Here is an 18,383-nt window from a genome sequence, read left to right on the forward strand (position 1 = left end):
GTCTCTTATGATCCTTTGTATTTCTGTGTTGTCTGTTTTGATTTCTCCATTTTCATTTCTAATTTTGTTGATGTGATTCTTCTCCCTTTTTTTTCTTGATGAGTCTGGCTAATGGCTTGTCTATATTTTTTTATCTTCTCAAAGAACCAGCTTTTAGTTTTTTTGATTTTTGATATTGTCTCCTTTGTTTCTTTTTCATTTATTTCTGCCTTAATTTTTATGATTTCTTTCCTTCTTCTAATGCTGGGATTCTTTATTTCTTCTTTTTCTACTTGCTTTAGGTGTAAAGTTAGGTTATTTATTTGATTTTTCTCTTGTTTCTTAAGGTAAACTTGTATTGTTATGAACCTTCCCCTTAGCATTGCTTTTACTGAATCCCATAGGTTTTGGGTTATTGTGTTTTCATTTTCATTTGTTTCTGTGCATATTTTGATTTCCTTTTTGATTTCTTCTGTGATTTTTTGGTTATTCAGAAGCATGTTAGCCTCTATATGTTTGTATTTTTAATAGTTTTTTTTCCTGTAGTTGACATCTAATTTTACTGCATTGTGATCAGAAAAGATGCTTCAAATGATTTCAGTTTTCTTGAATTTACCAAGGCTAGATTTATGACCCAGGATGTGATCTATCCTGGAGAATGTTCTGTGTGCACTTGAGAAAAAGGTGAAATTAATTGTTTTGGGGTGAAATGTCCTATAGATATCAATTAGGTCTAACTGGTAGATTGTATCATTTAAAGTTTGTGTTTCCTTGTTAATTTTGTGTTTGATTCATCTGTCCATAGGTGTGAGTGGGGGTATTAAAATTTCCCACTATTATTGTGTTACTGTTAATTTCCCCTTTCATACTTGTTAGCATTTGCATTATGCATTGAGGTGCTCCAATGTTGGGTGCATATATATTTATAATTGTTATATCTTCTTTTTGGATTGATCCTTTGATCGTTATGTAGTGTCCTTCTTTGTCTCTTTTCACGGCCTTTATTTCAAAGTCTATTTTATCTGATATGAGTATTGATACTCTTGCTTTCTTTTGGTCTACATTTGCATGAGTAATCTTTTTCCAGCCCTTCACTTTCAGTCTGTATGTGTTCCTTGGTTTGAAGCGGGTCTCTTGTATAGGGGTCTTATTTTTGTATCCATTCAGCCAGTCTTTGTCTTTTGGTTGGGGCAATCAACCCAGTTACATTTAAGGTAATTATTGGTAAGTATGATACCATTGCCATTTACTTCATTGTTTTGGGTTCAAGCTTATACACGTTTTCTGTGTTTCCTGTCTAGAGAAGATCCTTTAGCATTTGTTGAAGAACTGGTTTGGTGGTGCTGAATTCTCTCAGCTTTTGCTTGTCTGTAAAGTTTTTGATTTGTCCTTCATATTTGAATGAGATCCTTGCTGGGTATAGTAATCTGGGTTGTAGGTTTTTCTCTTTCATCACTTTCAGTATGTCCTGCCATCCCCTTCTGGCCTGAGAGTTTCTATTGAAAGATCAGCTGTTATCCTTATGGGGATCCCCTTGTGTGTTATTTGTTGCTTTTCCCTTGCTGCTTTTAATATTTGCTTTTTTTGTATTTGATCTTCATTAATTTGATTAATATGTGTCTTGAGGTGTTTCACCTTGGGTGTATCCTGTTTGGGATTGTCTGGGTTTCTTGCACTTGGGTGGCTATTTCCTTCCCCATTTTAAGGAGGTTTTCAACTATTATCTCCTTAAGTATTTTCTCACGCCCTTTTTGTCTTCTTCTTCTGGGACTCCTATGATTTGAATGTTGGGGCATTTAACATTGTCCCAGAGGTCTCTGAGGTTGTCCTTATTTCTTTTAATTCTTTTTTCTTTCTTCCTCTCTGCTTCATTATTTCCACCATTCTGTCTTCCACCTCACTTATCCTATCTTCTGCCTCAGTTATTCTACTGTTGGTTACCTCTAGCATGCTTTTGTTCTGTTATTGCATTCTTCATTACTGATGGACTCTTCTTTATTTCTTCTAGGTCCTTGTTAAACATTTCTTGCATTTTCTCAATCCTTGTCTCTAGTCTACTTATCTATAACTCCAGTTTGTTTTCAAATTTTTGAGTCATTTTTACTATCATTATTCTGAATTATTTTTCAGGTAGATTCCCTATCTCCTCTTCTTTTGTTTAGTTTGGTGGGCATTTATCATGTTCCTTTACATGCTTTTTTTTCTTTTTCCATGGGGATGGTCTTGGTCCCTGTCTCCTGTACAATGTCACGAACCTCCGTCCAGAGTTCATCAGGCACTCTATCCATCAGATCTAGTCCCTTAAATCTATTTCTCACTTCCACTGTATAATCATAAGGGATTTGATTTAGGTCATATCTGAATGGTCTAGTGGTTTTCCCTACTTTCTTCAATTTAAGGCTGAATTTGGCAATAAGGAGTTCATGATCTGAGCCACAGTCAGCTCCTTGTCTTGTTTTTGCTAACTGTATAGAGCTTCTCCATCTTTGGCTGCAAAGAATACAATCAATCTGATTTCGGTGTTGACCATCTGGTGATGTCCATGTGTGGAGTCTTCTCTTGTGTTGTTGGAAGAGGGTGTTTGCTATGACCAGTGCGTTCTCTTGGCAAAACTCTATTAGCCTTTGCCCTGCTTCATTCCGTGCTCCAAGGCCAAATTTGCCTGTTACTCCAGGTGTTTCTTGACTTCCTACTTTTGCATTTCAGTCCCCCAGAATGAAAAGGACATCTTTTTTGGGTGTTAGTTCTAAAAGGTCTTCTAGGTCTTCATAGAACTGTTCAACTTCGGCTTCTTCAGCTTTACTGGTTGGGGCATAGGCCTGGATTACTGTAATATTGAATGGTTTTCCTTGGAAACAAACAGAAATCATTCTGTCGTTTTTAAGATTACATCCAAGTACTGCATTTCGGACGCTTTTGTTGACCATGATGGCTACTCCATTTCTTCTAAGGGATTCCTGCCCAGAGTAGTAGATATAATGGTCATCTGAGTTAAATTCACCCATTCCAGTATGACCAACCTTGATAGTATATTAAAAAGCAGAGACATTACTTTGCCAACCAAGGCCCGTCTAGTCAAGGCTATGGTTTTTCCCGTGGTCATGTATGGATGTGAGAGTTGGACTGTGAAGAAAGCTGATCGCCGAAGAATTGATGCTTTTCAACTGTGGTGTTGGAGAAGACTCTTGAGAGTCCCTTGTACTGCAAGGAGATCCAACCAGTCCATTCTGAAGATCAATCCTGGGTGTTCATTGGAAGGACTGATGCTAAAGCTGAAACTGCAATACTTTGGCCACCTCATGCGACAAGTTGACTCACTGGAAAAGACTCTGATGCTGGGAAAGGTTGGGGGCGGGAGGAGAAGGGGACGACCGAGAATGAGATGGCTGGATGGCATCACCAACTCTGTGGACATGGGTTTGAGTGAGCTCCGGGAGTTTGTGATGGGCAGGGAGGCCTGGCGTGCTGTGATTCATGGGGTCGTGGAGAGTCGGACACGACTGAGCGACTGAACTGAACTGAACTGAACTTACATGCTTAATATTTTTCTGCCTTTTCATTTTGTTTAAATTGCTGTGTTTGGGGTGCCCTTTCTGTAGGCTGGAAATTTTTGATGCCTCTTTATTGTGGATCCTGATCCCTTTGGGTAGGGCTGGATTTGTGGCTTGTCAAGGTTCCCTGGTTAGGGGAGCTTGAGTCTATGTTCTGGTGAGTGGAGCTGGATATCTTCTCTCTGAAGTGCAATGAAGTGTCCAGTAATGAGTTTTGGGTGTCTGTGGGTTTGGCATGGCTTTGGGCAGCCTGTCTTTTAATGCTTAAGGTTGTGTTCCTGTAAGCTGGAGAATTAGCCTGGTATTTCTTGCTCTAGAACTTGTTGACTCTTGTCTATTAATGTTCCCTGGAATCAGGATTTCTTTGATGTTCTCAAGTTTTGGAGTTAAGCCTCCTGCCTCTGGCTTTTAGTCTTATTCTTACAGTAGCCTCAAGACTTCTCCATCCATTTAGCACAGATGATATAACATCTAGGTTAATGGTGAAACAGTTCTCCACAGTGAGGGACACCCAGAGAGGTTCACAAAGTTACATGGAGAAGAGGACAGGGAAGAGGGACATGGAGTAACCAGGAGGAGAAGAGGGGAAGTCAAAAGGGGAGAGACCACCCTAGCCAGTAAACAGTTCCCTAAGTGTTCTCCACAGCCTGGAACACCCAGAGAGATTCACAGAGTTAAATAGAGAAGAGAGGGGGAGAGAGGAGACAGAGGTGACCTGAGGGAGAAAAGGGAGAGTCAAAAGGAGAGAGAGCAATCAAGGAGGTAATCACAGAAAATGGATACTGAAGATTAGATTCTTAAAGGTGCAAAATTGATAATAAATACCAAAAAGCAAAGGTTAAAAATCTAGAGTAGAGGTAAGACTCTCAAAAATACAATATTAAAAATACAAAACAGAATTAATCACAAAAATTATGAAAAAAATATATGAAATTTGCTTTGAAAATAGGTTCTTTTTTTCAGCAATCCCACTGCTGGGCATACACACCCAGGAAACCAGAATTGAAAGAGACACATGTACCCCAATGTTCATCGCAGCACTGTTTATAATAGCCAGGACATGGAAATAACCTAGATGTCCATCAGCAGACAAATGGATAAGAAAGCTGTGGTACATATACACAATGGAGTATTACTCAGCTATTAAAAAGAATACTTTTGAATCAGTTCTAATGAGGTGGATGAAACTGAAGCCTATTATACAGAGTGAAGTAAGCCAGAAAGAAAAACACCAATACAGTATACTAACCCACTCCAGTATTCTTGCCTGGAGAATCCCAGGGACAGAGGAGCCTGAGGCTGCTGTCTATGGGGTCGCACAGAGTCGGACATAACTGAAGCAACTTAGCAGCAGCAGCAGCAGCACATATATATGGAATTTAGAAAGATGGTAATGATAACCCTGTATGTGAGACAGCAAAAGAGACACAGATGTATAGAACAGTCTTTTGGACTCTGTGGGAGAAGTGAGGGTGGGATGATTTGGGAGAATGGCACTGAAACATGTATATTATCATATGTGAAATGAGTTGCCAGTCCAGGTTGGATGCATGAGACAGGGTGCTCGGGGCTGGTGCGCTGGGATGACCTAGAGGGATAGGATGGGGAGGAAGGTGGGAGAGGGGTTCAAGATAGGGAATACATGTACGCCCATGGCAGAGTCATGTCAATGTATGGCAAAACCAATGCAATGTTGTAAAATAATTAGCCTCCAATTAAAGTAAATAAATTTATATTAAACAAAGGAAAATAGGATTTTTTTTGGCAAGGTAATAGTAGGTTATAAAAGTGAAAATTAAAGGAGTAATAAAAAGCTTAAATTAAAAAAATTAAAAAGTGATAATAGTAAAAGTATATCTAGGAATTTCCCTGGAGCTGTTGTGGACAGCGTGGGGTCAGTTCAGTTTCAGATCGTTCCTTGTTCCAGCTTATACTTCTTCTCAGGGTCTATAGCCCCTTCCAATGCTTAGTCAATGTTAACTATAGAGTTTTAATCTGTTGCACCTGTCACTTGCAGAGCGGTTCCCTCTTCTTTATTTTGGCTTTTTCTGTTTGCAAGTCTCTTCAGTGTCTTATTTCCACCCTGACACAAGGGGGCGAAGGTGGTCACTCATGTAGGCTCACTTGCTCAGTTGTGCTGTGGGGAGGGAGGAACACTGCAAACATTATCACTGGTGTGTGTGGGGAGTGCTTGCAGTGTATGGACCACACTGGGTTTGCCCCAGCTTAAGGCAGTGTGTGCTTTCCCAGTCTACACTGCTCAGGCGCCAGGGTGCTCTGCAGGGGCACCATCCAAAGTGTGCCTTCGGTTGTGTGCACTTTCCAGCTCTAAGCTCAGGTTCTCAGGTACTCCACAAGGGCACAGACTTGGTAGGGCAATGCGTTTTGTGCCCTTCCCAGGTCCGAGCAGCTTAGGCGACCAGCTGCTTGGTGAGCACACCATCCCAGGTGTGTGGTGCATCTTATCACCTCCCCAGTCCTGGCCACTCGGTTTCCTGGGTGCGCTGCAAGAACACCATCTCAGGTGTGCTGTGTGTCTCTTCTGGGGAGCTGATCTTGGGCTGTGACCCTCCTGGTGGATGTCAGCCATCCAGGATCCCAGGAAGACGTGGTTAGCAACTAGAGCCTACTCACATTTTGGTGGAAGATGCCATCTCTAGGGCCAAGATTGCCCCTTTCCCTTCAGCTCTGGCTGTCGCCCGCCTGCCTCTCTGCCTCCAGAGGGTGGAGGAGCCAGTCCGCAGTCAGTTAGCTCTCCTTTGGTATTCACTCAATCCTTTGTTCTGTGAGCAGTCCAGGCTGCACATTAGAGCCTTTCATGGGAAAGTTCTCTCGTTTTTTTTTTTTTTCCTCTCCAGTGATCTCACAGTTTGGATTGCTATCTCACATTAGTTCCCTCAGATTGTCCTCAGTGCATTCAGGCCTGGTCCTTACCCTAAGCACTGATGATGCAGCATGCACCTCCCTGTTCAGCCCTGCTTGCTGGTGGTGGATGCGAGCATTTGGGCTACTTCTCTGCTGGGAGTTGTGGTTAAGTGTGTAATCTGTGGGCTTTTTTTTTTTTTTTCTCTCCCAGTTTTGTTGCCCTCTGAGATTCCAAAACTCCCAACAGACCCACCTGTAAGAGGGTTTCCTACTGTGTGGAAACTTCTCCTCCTTCACCACTCCCTCCCTAGGACAGGTCTCCATCCCAAACTCCTTTGTCTCTCTGTCTTTTATATTTTATCCTACCTCCTTTTGAAGAGAATGGGCTGCCTTTTTGGGTGCCTGGTGTCCTCTGCCAATGTTCAGAAGTTGTTTTGTGGAAGTTACTAAGCATTCAAATGATCTTTTGGTGAACTTGTAGGGGAGAAAGTGGTCTCCCATCCTATTCTGTTGCTTTCTTGGGACCCTCCACCCCCACCTCCCTGATCCCTTGCCATTTCTAAATCCATCTTGAACATCTGGAAGTTCTCAGTTCACAAATTGTTGAAGCATGACTTGAAGGATTTTGAGAATCACCTTCCTAGTGTGTGAAATGAGTGCTATTGTGCACTAGTTTGAACATTTTTTCCAAGGGATGTTGGGTATAAATTCTGCTTCATGAAAATTAAATTAACTTGCAGTTGATAAGCTACCATATATTTAGGTTTATAATCTTGAGTCCCTTGAAACCAGTAGAATGCATTATTTTTCCTTTGATCTAGGGTCTTACAAAAATAAAAATCTGCCTGCAGTGCAGGAGACCTGGGTTCGATCCCTGGGTCGGGAAGATCCCCTGGAGAAGGAAATGGCAACTCAATCTAGTATTCTTTCCTGGAAAATCCCATGGACACAGGAGCCTGGTGGGCTGCAGTCTATGGAGTAGCAGAGTTGGGCACGACTGAGCGACTGACACACACACACACACACACACACACACACACATACACTGAACACTAGGGATAACTAGCTTTATTTTGATAGTTCTTAGTTTGCAATTTGGGGGGTAGGATTTACTTAGTAGAAGATATTGGTGTAAAGACATTAGTTAGTAAGGTATGTTCAGTACTTTGACTCGGTTAGATAAATCAGGCCACTAGGATGGGAGTCCATGCTTTGTCAGTTATTTTATGACCGTAAGCTAGTTACTTAACCCCTGTGAGAGGTGGATCAACTCAACCAATCATATTAAATATTTTGCCTTACAGTGTTCTTCACTGCATGCATCCAGGGGAGTGTGATGGAGCTGGCTTGTGTGGGCCTCTGTGTTTCCTGATGCGAACATGAAACTGGGCATAGTGGGAATATTTACATGACAGGAAGCATCAAATGCTACAAATTGGAGCTTCTGCTCCCTACACAGCAAGCTGGTTTGTGTTCACATGATTGGGTCCATCTTTGCATTTTCTGATCCACTAATTAATGTCTAACTCTTGTAAGTGATAAAAGAAACAAGACAAAAGAAAATTGACTCTAAAATATTTTACTCTCTTCATGATGTTGCTATAGCTTACAAGGACCAATCTGGATAAACAGATTTTTCTTTATGTGTCACTGATTTTTCCAAAAAGTTCATTAAAGAAAAATGTTTACTTTCCTAAAACACAAGGATTTGTGTGCTGTTTTGGTTTTTTTTTTGTGTGTGTGTGCATGCAAGACAAATTCACTCTCTAGAGTAAATGAAAAGAAAATTTATTGGAGAAAAATGGAAACTTAAAGAAAATCAACCATATCTGTGTCACAAAATATGCAGAGATGTGAGCTAATGGGGATGTGGGTATAGATTATACTTGTGGGTGTAAAGTGGGTATAACTCACACCCCACATCCTTAGATCTGGAGACTATGAAGCTATTTCCCATCTTACTCTTTCCTCTAAGTAATGTTTTTTTCAGTCTCTGCTTTTCTTTCCTGTTTTTTTTTTTTTTTAAACAACTAGTATATTTATTTCTTTTGTTTAGTAGTTTGCCACATGCACATGGCATGCTGGATTTTAATTCCCCAACCAGGGATCGTATCTGTGCCCTCTGCGTTGGGAGCACAGAGTCTTAACTACTGGACTATCAGAGAAGTCTCCTTAGTCTCAGCTTTTCTGTTGATATCTGTACCGTTCTTCCATATCTCTCCATCATGTTCTCTGCTTATTCATCAAAGCCACCTGACCCCAAATAGATCACCCCAGTCTTTAACTATTCATGTATCTATCATAAGTATCCTCTATCTCTGGGTAGGATTTGAATGTGTTTAAATTCTGGGGAGAGAACTGATTGTCTTGGTTCAGCTTGTGGCTAAGACTTCCTTGAGTCAGATGCCCACATCTAATTTAATCTGTTGTGGCCACAAGAACAGTGGTCCTGTAATATATATTTGGAGATCTAAGCTCACATTTCAGTGAGGCCTGGTGGCTTAGATGGCAATGAATATGCCTGCAATGCAGAAGACTTGTGTTCGATCCTGGATTGGGAAGATCCTCTGGAGAAGGCAACCCACTCCAATATTCTTGCTTGGAGAATCCCATGGACAGAGGAGCCTGTGGTTACAGTCCATGGAGTCACAAAGAGTTGGACATGACTGAGTGACTAACACACACTGTAGGTAGGGAGCAGTTTCTAGAGTAGGGGCCATGGTTTAGGCTGACACCCCCAATTGTGTTTACGATAAATGTTTGATAAATAATATGCCCTCTTATTGGAAAAGCTGAAATCCTGATTTCTTTTCAGAACACATTAATGGTTTAATGTGTTACATTTTTTTCTTTCTATATTTAGTAAACTATCCAACTATGAAAAGTGACTGATGATAACACTTGGCATTCTTTCCAGCAAATCAAATTGTTAAATGATTTACTAGACTGTCATCACACATAGGAAATGTTTTCCTTTATTGTTTAAAAAAATGCCTTTCATATCCCAGTATTACAAAGTGACCTAATTAACTGAAAAACTATATAATCAGCTCTTTAAAAATCCATAAAGAAAAGCATAATAAGCCTAGTAACCTAAGAAATAATAAAGTATAAATTAATAATACGGAACAGTGGGAAGCATATTTAAAAAACATTATTAGTTCAAAAAATAGAAATTGCATGTTCCTGGTACTAACACATAAATTTTTCAAGTAGTAGTTCTTTCTTGCTGATCGAGATGTAGTTGGGATTTATTTCTTTGTGGAAGTAAATGTGAAAAACTGTCAACGTTGTCTACATTTTCTCACTTGGGTTTTCATCACTGATATTGTAAAAATATCCTTTTCTTCCTCTAAGAGCTGTTGAGGTGCCTCTCAGAAGAACACACTCAAGAAATTTGGCCACAGGAGAGCCTGGAAATGAGAGACAAATATATCCACATGCAGGTTTCTTTCATGGTCTGTCTGTATTAGTCTCAACAGTGCTTTAGTTCAGACTAAATGTCTTCAATCTTTGGGCTTTTAAAATAAAGAAAAACCCCTGCACTGTTGGAAACAGTGTCACTTCTGGAGAAGGGAGCCCTCTGAGCTGGCTCTCCACGTGGACATGGGGCCAGGACAGCAGTGAGAAGCACGAGGGGTCCCCTTAAGTGTCAGGACAGTGAACGTGACCCGGAGGCAGCACAGCACAGTCTCACTTGGGGCATTCTTGCCTCCACCTGTGTTCTTCCCTGCTCTTTCCAAGTCTGTCCCTCCCATTTGGGCCTGGTGAGACTCTGCGACCCCCTGGACTGTAGCCCACCAGCCTCCTCTGTCCATGGGATTCTCCAGGCCAGAATAGTAGAAGGGATTGCCATTTCCTTCTGCAGGAGATCTTCCTGACCCAGGGATTGAACCCACATCTCCTGCATCGCAGGCAGGTTCTTTACCCTTGAGCCACCAGGGGAGCCCCTCGAGGGAACCCTGGCTCCCCTCCCTTTGCAGGGAACACAGAGTGATGCTGTCAATGTTTGACTTTCATTGCTTCCCTCCGAGAGGGAAGATTTCTGAGCATGGCATTTCAAGAGAGAGGAGAAGAAATTAGGATACGATATGCCAGAAAGAGCGGTGGAGCGGATCTAATATTTCTCTGAGGGGACAATTTATGTCTACTTCCAGAGGTGGATTTTCACCTGGGTGACACAGATGGCTGCCTGGAGCCCTGGGCACACTCCTCTGCCGCCATCCAGGGATGCTCTGCTCCAGGTGCCCGTGCGGATCCTCTTCATTTGGATGGGGAATGGGGGGATACCAAACCTGGGGGAGATGGAGTGTTCCATACCCAGCAGCTGCTGAAGCGGTGAGACTTTTGTGAATTTGAGCCCAAGAGACACTCCTTTCATATTTGTTTCTCATTACCGACTTCTAAGGAGTTATCAGTACTTTGTATAAAATATCGTTGCTTGCAGCCCAGGATTGATACCTCCGTGAAGAGTGAAACTGGAACTGGAGAGTTAACGGGGAGGACGATGCCCATAATTTTTAATCTTTCTCCTCTTGGCATTTTCCAAAAAAGGGGGGAACAAATTAGAAGGGATTTTCAGGTTTTTTTCTTTGCTCAGGAGTACTGAAAAAAAATTACAAACCCGTCAAAGACTGGAATGTATTAAACGAGTCTCTTATTGCTCTCGGTTTCAAGTTGCATGCTTGTAAGACACTTTGATAAAGAAGGAACATGCAGTAAAGGAACTTATCTATAGGAAAGTCAGAATTAGCTGAATAATGTAAGTAAAGTGGGTTGGATGGTGTCTGTGTTGGAGAAGCAGACGATGCTGCCACTGCACGTAGTGGGTGCTCTGTAAGCTGGTGCAGAGTCAGAGAAAGCCTCCCCGAGGAAACCGTGTTTCACTCGAGGGTAGAGGGGCATCTTCTTAGGTGAAGAGGAGAAGGCTCCTGCTTGAGGGAGCACAGGTGACATTTGGGAGCAGAGGATGATGCATTCAGCCCACTCAGGAAATAGTGGGAGAGGAGACAGAAGCTGGCTGGGCTCCCATTGAGAGGTTTGAATTTTATCCCCTGGGCTACTGGGGAGTTTCTGAAGGGATTTAATCAGGGGTGTGACATGCCTGAATTTTAATTTAGAACATCATTCTTGCTGCTGGGTAGGGAATGGCCTGGAGTGAGCCTGACCGGCTGTTCGAGTGGCTGAGAAAACCCAGGATGGGAAGGGGTCTGTGCCTGGTGGCTGTGATAGCAATGAGAAGGCAGAGATTTACAAAAGCAGAATGCTCAAGATTTGGTACAATGTGAGGTGGGGAAGAGGGAGATTTCTTCCGATTTGGCTGGCCGGCCCCACCCCTGCAGAGAGCAAATAAAGGGGCTTGCAGTCTGTTTTTGTGTGTGTTGCCTCTGCCTGGGAACTTTAGATCATCTTACACATTTCTGTGTTTTCATTGGGAAGTTTAATGAATGGTGAATGATGTAACAGCCCAGTGCTCTCTGGTGCTTTGCGTATCTTCATGTCTCTTTTTTGCATCGTCCCTGTTGATGGGACACTTGTAGACAGAGGAAGCAGGTCTAGTCTTTTTTTTTGGCCGTACCATGTGGTTTGTGAGATCTTAGTTCCCTAACCAGGGTTTGAACCTGTGCCCTTAGCACTGAATACTTTGAGTCCTAACCACTGGATCACCAAGGAATTCCCCAGGGAAGTCTTAAGTAACTTGCTTAAGGTCATTTAAGATTGGTACTAGTGCTAGGGTTAAAGTCAGAGCTGTTGCTATTTTTAGTCAGTAAGTCATGTCCAACTCTTATGCGACCCCAAGGACTGTAGCCCTGTCCATGGGATTCCCCAGGCAGGAATTGTATTTTGGAATGCTGGAATACAAGAAGATTCTCCAGGGAATCTTCTTGACCCAGGGATTGAGCCTGCTTCTTCTGTATTGGCCGGCGGGGTCTTTACCACTGAACCACCAGGGAAGCCCCTGAAATCAAGGTTACTTAATGGTAAAGATTTTATTCTTCCTACCACAAAAAGCCCATTCACTTTTTAAGGACCCAAAAGAGTTAGACATGACTTGGCAACTAAACAACAACAACATTGATAGAATCCCTGACTAGTATTTGTATTCATAATCTCATTTGACCCTCACCATCACTCCATTAGATAGGTATCACCATGGTCCCCAATTTATAGATGAGGCAAATCTGGTTCGAGGAATGTAAAATTCTTGCCCAGGTTTCTGTAGTGTAAGGAGACCCTGGAGGTGGTGTTGCTGGGCTCCAGAACTCAAGTCTCTCAGCAGGGACTTGAACTGCCAACAGTAAGCTGTCTTATGATGGCAAGTCACCTCTTGTAGTCCTTTAGGGTTGTGATGCTGTCCTGCTCATTTCAGTCCCCATATCATCCAGCATACTTCACACGGGGAAGACGATATGGATATGTTTGTGTCCAGAGGTGATGTGAAAATCTCTGTGTGCGTGTGTGCGCATGTGCTTTTGTAAGAGTGCTTGTTCTAGAGATATGGGAGTGAAATGGGAAAGTTTCATTCTCAGGGGGCAATCTTTTCTTTATTTCATGTTTGATCAGGGAAATCTCTTGATAACCCCTGCATGTGGATGAATTTAATGTGAGTGTTTAGAATCTCTCTCAGTGTGTGCGTATCTCTCTCAGTTTGTGTGTGTCTCTCATTGTGTGTGTGTGTGTTTCTACTAAACACTCACGTTAAATGTCATCCTTATGTCAACATTCAGAAAACTAAAATCATGTCATCCAGTCCCATCACTTTATGGCAGATAGAGGGGGAAACAATGGAAACAGTGACAGATTTTTATTTTTTGAGCTCCAAATCACTGCAGATGGTGACTCCAGCCATGAAATTGAAAGATGCTTGTTCCTTGGAAGAAAAGCTATGACCAACCTAGACAGCATATTAAAAAGGAAAGACATTACTTTGCCAGCAAAGGTCTGTCTAGTCAAAGCTATGGTTTTTCCAGTAGTCATATATGGATGTGAGAGTTGGACTGTAAAGAAAACTGAGTGCCAAATAATTGATGTTTTTGAACTGTGGTGTTGGAGAAGACTCTTGAGAGTCCCTTGGACTGCAAGGAGATCCAGCCAGCCCATCCTAAAGGAAATCAGTCCTGAATATTCATTGGAAAGACTGATGCTGAAGCTGAAACGCTAATACTTCGGGCACCTGATGTGAAGAACGGAGTCATTGGAAAAGACCCTGATACTGGGAAAGATTGAAGGCAGGAGGAGAAGGGGATGACAGGATGAGGTGTTTGGATGGCATCACTGACTCAATGGACATGAGTGTGAGCAAGTTCTGGGAGTTTGTGATGGACAGGGAGGCCTGGTGTGCTGCAGTCCATGGGGTCGCAAAGAGTCAGACACGACTGAGCAGCTGAACCGAACTGAGAAGGCATCTACTGATAAAACTGAGACGGAGATACTTGAAGAAAAGGAAACTTGAACAACCTTAAGTGGTAATAAAACACTTCCTGGGAAAAGCATGAATTTGTACTATGAGCCCAGCTTGCTTGAGTCAGTGAGCCCACTGTTGTCTGAGAGGGGGTTGCTGGTGTCACAGCTGCAGGAAGAGGGGTGGATGTAGTTCTCCAAGCCCCACCACCCCCTTCAGGGACTCTGGTGAGGCTCAGACTCCACTTACCCTTGTACCACTTCATTCCTGGAAGTCTGGCTTCCAGAAGTAAGGAAGGTGAGGGGAAATGAGCTGAGGTGGAAGAGTTGTTGTTCATCCTCCAGTCTCCTGCACATGCTGAAGCTGAATCTCTAATACTTTGGCCACCTGATGTGAAGAGCTGACTCATTGGAAAAGACCCTGATGCTGGGAAATATTGAAGGCAGGAGGAAAAGGGGACGACAGGGGACAGGATGGTTGGATGGCTTCATGGACTCAATGCACATGAGTATTTTCAAACTCTGGGAGATGGTGAAGGACAGGGAAGCCTGGCGTGCTGTAGTCCATCGGGTCACAAAGAGTCGGACATGACTGAGTGACTTGAACACTCCCTCTCATTTACTCACCTACTTCTCTTTCCATCTCACCACCTTTTTGATTTTTATGGAATGGTTGCTTTAGCCTATGGTTCTGGCCAAGAGACTTCCAACAGTTCCAGTAGATAACCTCCTGAGGTACATTACCTGTCCTGATCAGCTACAAGAGTGGTTCACCAACCGGCACCTTGGTGTCCAGTCTTTCAAAATCAGTTCAGTTCAGGCGCTCTTTGTGTCAAGTCTTTCAAAATAGGTGCTGAATTATGCGAAGAGGAATCAGGAACAGATTTTCAGTGGATGCTTTCCTTACCCTGCTTTGTTTCAACTTTATGGCTGTGAATATAATCATTTCCAGTGAAGTGAGACACTTCATAGCCAGTGAAGTGAGATATTGATGGAGATCCTTGACATTACAAGACAGACTGTAGAGTTGAACTGGTCTGTGGCTGTACTCTGCCATGAGGAGTCACAGCAGAGATGTATGTGAAAGGATTGAAGTGCATGACCCTGACCTGGCAGCACTAGGTGGTCAGAGATTTGCAGGGAGTGATTTTGAAGGATGTGGAGCATTTTTCTTTGCTGACTGCATTTTGTTTCCACCAATATCACTCGACAGTATATACCATCCTTATGTATGACAGACATGAGTGGAAAAATAGCTTACTACCCTTTGACAAAATGTTCTTGTGCTGATATAATGTGATGATTGGATCTTGTTAAACTTTTGCATTCTGAACCACTGGCACCCCAGCAGCAGGGTTTCTTGCCTACATAACCTGAAAGAGACAGTTTGCAAAAAGTTAATGGGTTGCAATTCCCCGAGAATTAGGGCACAGGAAGAAATGGATGGAGTAGACCCTAAGCAGACAATTCTCGCGTGACTTTCAGTTTATAGAATTCCAGAAAGCAATTCGCATAATAGAACTGGCTAATGTGTCAGTTCAGTGCAGCGTCCCTGGTGGCTCAGAGGTTAAAGCGTCTGCCTCCAATGCGGAAGACCCGGGTTCGATCCCTGGGTCGGGAAGATCCCCTGGAGAAGGAAATGGTAACCCACTCCAGTATTCTTGCCTGGAGAATCCCATGGACGGAGAAGCCTGGTAGGCTACAGTCCACGGGGTCCCAAAGAGTCGGACACGACTGAGCGACGGAACGGAATGAGTACCACAACTTACTTTGAAAAAACAGGCCATGACTTGGGCCTGAACTATGAATTTTTCATATAAACACGCTCTCAAATCACACACACATACACACAGACACACACTCTTCTGACCCATAATACTCCCAATGCATCTCTTCACACTATTCTTCCTGCATTTGGCTACAGACTTTAGACATGTACACAAAAGTAGTAGAAGATTAAAAACTTCGTCTTGCTGTTACATTTGGACAATTGTCTTTATTTTTAAATCCTACCACAAGATCTACTTCTTTACAGGTTTTTCTCTTGTTCACATACTTTGATTTTTCTCCCATAAGTGTCTCTTACTTTTCCACCTGTACCTCTTTCCACATCTCATCTATAGGTCTCTATCATCAGAATCTTCCCTTGCATCTCTCTTTCTTGTCGTATATCCATAATGTGCAGTCACAGGGCTGATAGAGCCTCTGGTAATAGAATGTTCTTGATCTACATAGGACGATAAATAACTAAATTAAATAAGTACTCTCTGGTCTTAACCGTAGGAGACAAAAACCAGCACTTACTCCTCTGGCCACGTCTGGTCAGTTTTCCCCTTCCTTCCCTGGTCATCATTTTACTATTTTTTTATTCCCATTTTAGAAAGGTTGATCATTCAACTCATAGTAAGCCCACTGGAGGTACCAGAAAGGAACTAGAACTAGGAATGTCTCCACTACCTCTTTCATCTTAGCTCAAATGAAAGGGATGTAGACTGAACATTTTGAAAGAACATTTAAATGTCAATATATTTTCCATCTCATCTCCTTTTAATTATCCCTATTCTTTCTCCTTCTCCATCTGTCTTTAACACATAAACAGGCATGCTCATTTAAAGTGTTATTTCACTCTTGGAGGTACTTTTTAGGAATATGGAAAATGCTGAAAGAAGAGAAAAACATTAGCAAACTTACTTTTGATTAACATTGCAAGTGATGTGAGTTGCTCTCCTTTTGAAAGTGGAAGTGAGTATCTCATGTGAACCAAACTTAGATTCTCATGATCCACTTAATTCCTTCTCTTTTAGGGAGAGAATAGCAGAGAAGAAAGGAGAGAATGATGTAGGTAAATATAGTAGCATGTGGAATCTACACCTGCCAGATAACTCAAGCCTTACTATTCATCAACTTAATAACTTCTGAATCACAAAAGAAGCAGTCAAACTTTGAATATGTGCAAAGAGTGTTAACCTAACTTTGTAAATATATAAACATATTTTTCATATACGTACATTATGAGTTTATTCTGTTGGAAGTTATTAACCAATATTGAGAAAAATTTGAATGCTTTAAAAGCAGAGACTTGCTTCATTGTTAGCATCATTCATAGCCTAACACAATGTGTATAAATTTGACAAAATTGAACAGAAGAAATATTCTAATAAATTGATGTATGCTATTGTTTGTTACAGAAGAACATATAACAGGAATATTTTCAATATAATTTATTCTCATTGGAAGCTTTTCTCCATTAATTTTTCAACGCAGTTTGCCAATTTGAATTTGGAGTTAAACATGGGAAAGAAATGCTCTGGTTTTTCCAGGTGTTGCAGGAATCATTTTCTGAGGCATGTGATAATTAAGATTTGTTAGCTCCTTACTACAGAGAAGGCAATGGCACCCCACTCCAGTACTCTTGCCTGGAAAATCCCACGGACAGAGGAGCCTCGTAGACTGCAGTCCATGGGGTCGTTCAGAGTCGGACATGACTGAGCGACTTCACTTTCACTTTTCACTTTCATGCACTGGAGAAGGAAATGGCAACCCAATCCAGTGTTCTTGCCTGGAGAATCCTAGGGACAGGGGAGCCTGGTGGGCTTCCTTTTATGGGGTCGCACAGAGTTGGACACGACTGAAGCAACCTAGCAGCAGCAGCAGCTCCTTATTAAAGCGATAAAAGAATTTCCTTTACTAACAGAACGTTTAGCCAAAATCCCCAATGCTATCATCATCACAGAGACAGTCCTCTAATTTTTTTTCATGGAAAACTTTGACTTTTGTTATTTTGCTAAGCTGAGCTTTCTGAATACAGGGATTATATATACACCAGGAAGAAAAATCAAATTTCCTAATTACCCTGAATATGCAGTAAGAATCAACCATAGAGAAGAAAAACATGAATCAAGCATTAATCCATTAAACTGTACCTAATAGGCATTTATTCAATGGGCCTTATGAATGCGAGTCGTGCCCCATTTAAAATCTAACTGGAATGATTGCACATTTCATTAGTGAAGATAATTACCAATTTGTTCCTTCCCAAAAAATCATGTATGTATGAAAAACACTGTGAGAAGGTAAACAGTGTTACCTTCAGAATATGGAATATAGACAGCCTGTTTAAATGGGGTCAGTGCAGTAACATTTCCTTATTAGACACAAACTCATAAACACTCAAAAGACTGGTGAATATTCAGTATCTTCATTTACCCAGAATCTTGTCTTCCATTCCTAAATCTCTGGTTTGGTAACGGGGGTGGAAGGGGGGAGGACCAATGTTCTTGTTCTAGTTTTGCACCTAACTAGCTGTATTCTTGGACAAATAAACTGTTCAAGCTTTAGGAACTTCTATAAACTAAGAATGGCCAAATAGATGATTTATAGAATCTCTTTCATCTTAAAACAATATTATTCGGTAGTTTAAAAAAGCCACTAGTTTTACACTCCTGGTACTTTCTTGTGCAAAGGACTGTATATCTATTTCCAAAATAGATGACATCTGAGAAACATTTTGGTGAGGAGGGGGAGTTTCTGTTAATCTACATGTAATTCCGTTTGAACTTTGGTAGTTAAATGTGGTTTTCTCCTTAC

Source organism: Moschus berezovskii, chromosome 17 (assembly GCF_049115385.1).
Source record: "Moschus berezovskii isolate FMDL1 chromosome 17, NW_MosBer_1.0, whole genome shotgun sequence".
Classification (NCBI taxonomy): domain Eukaryota; kingdom Metazoa; phylum Chordata; class Mammalia; order Artiodactyla; family Moschidae; genus Moschus; species Moschus berezovskii.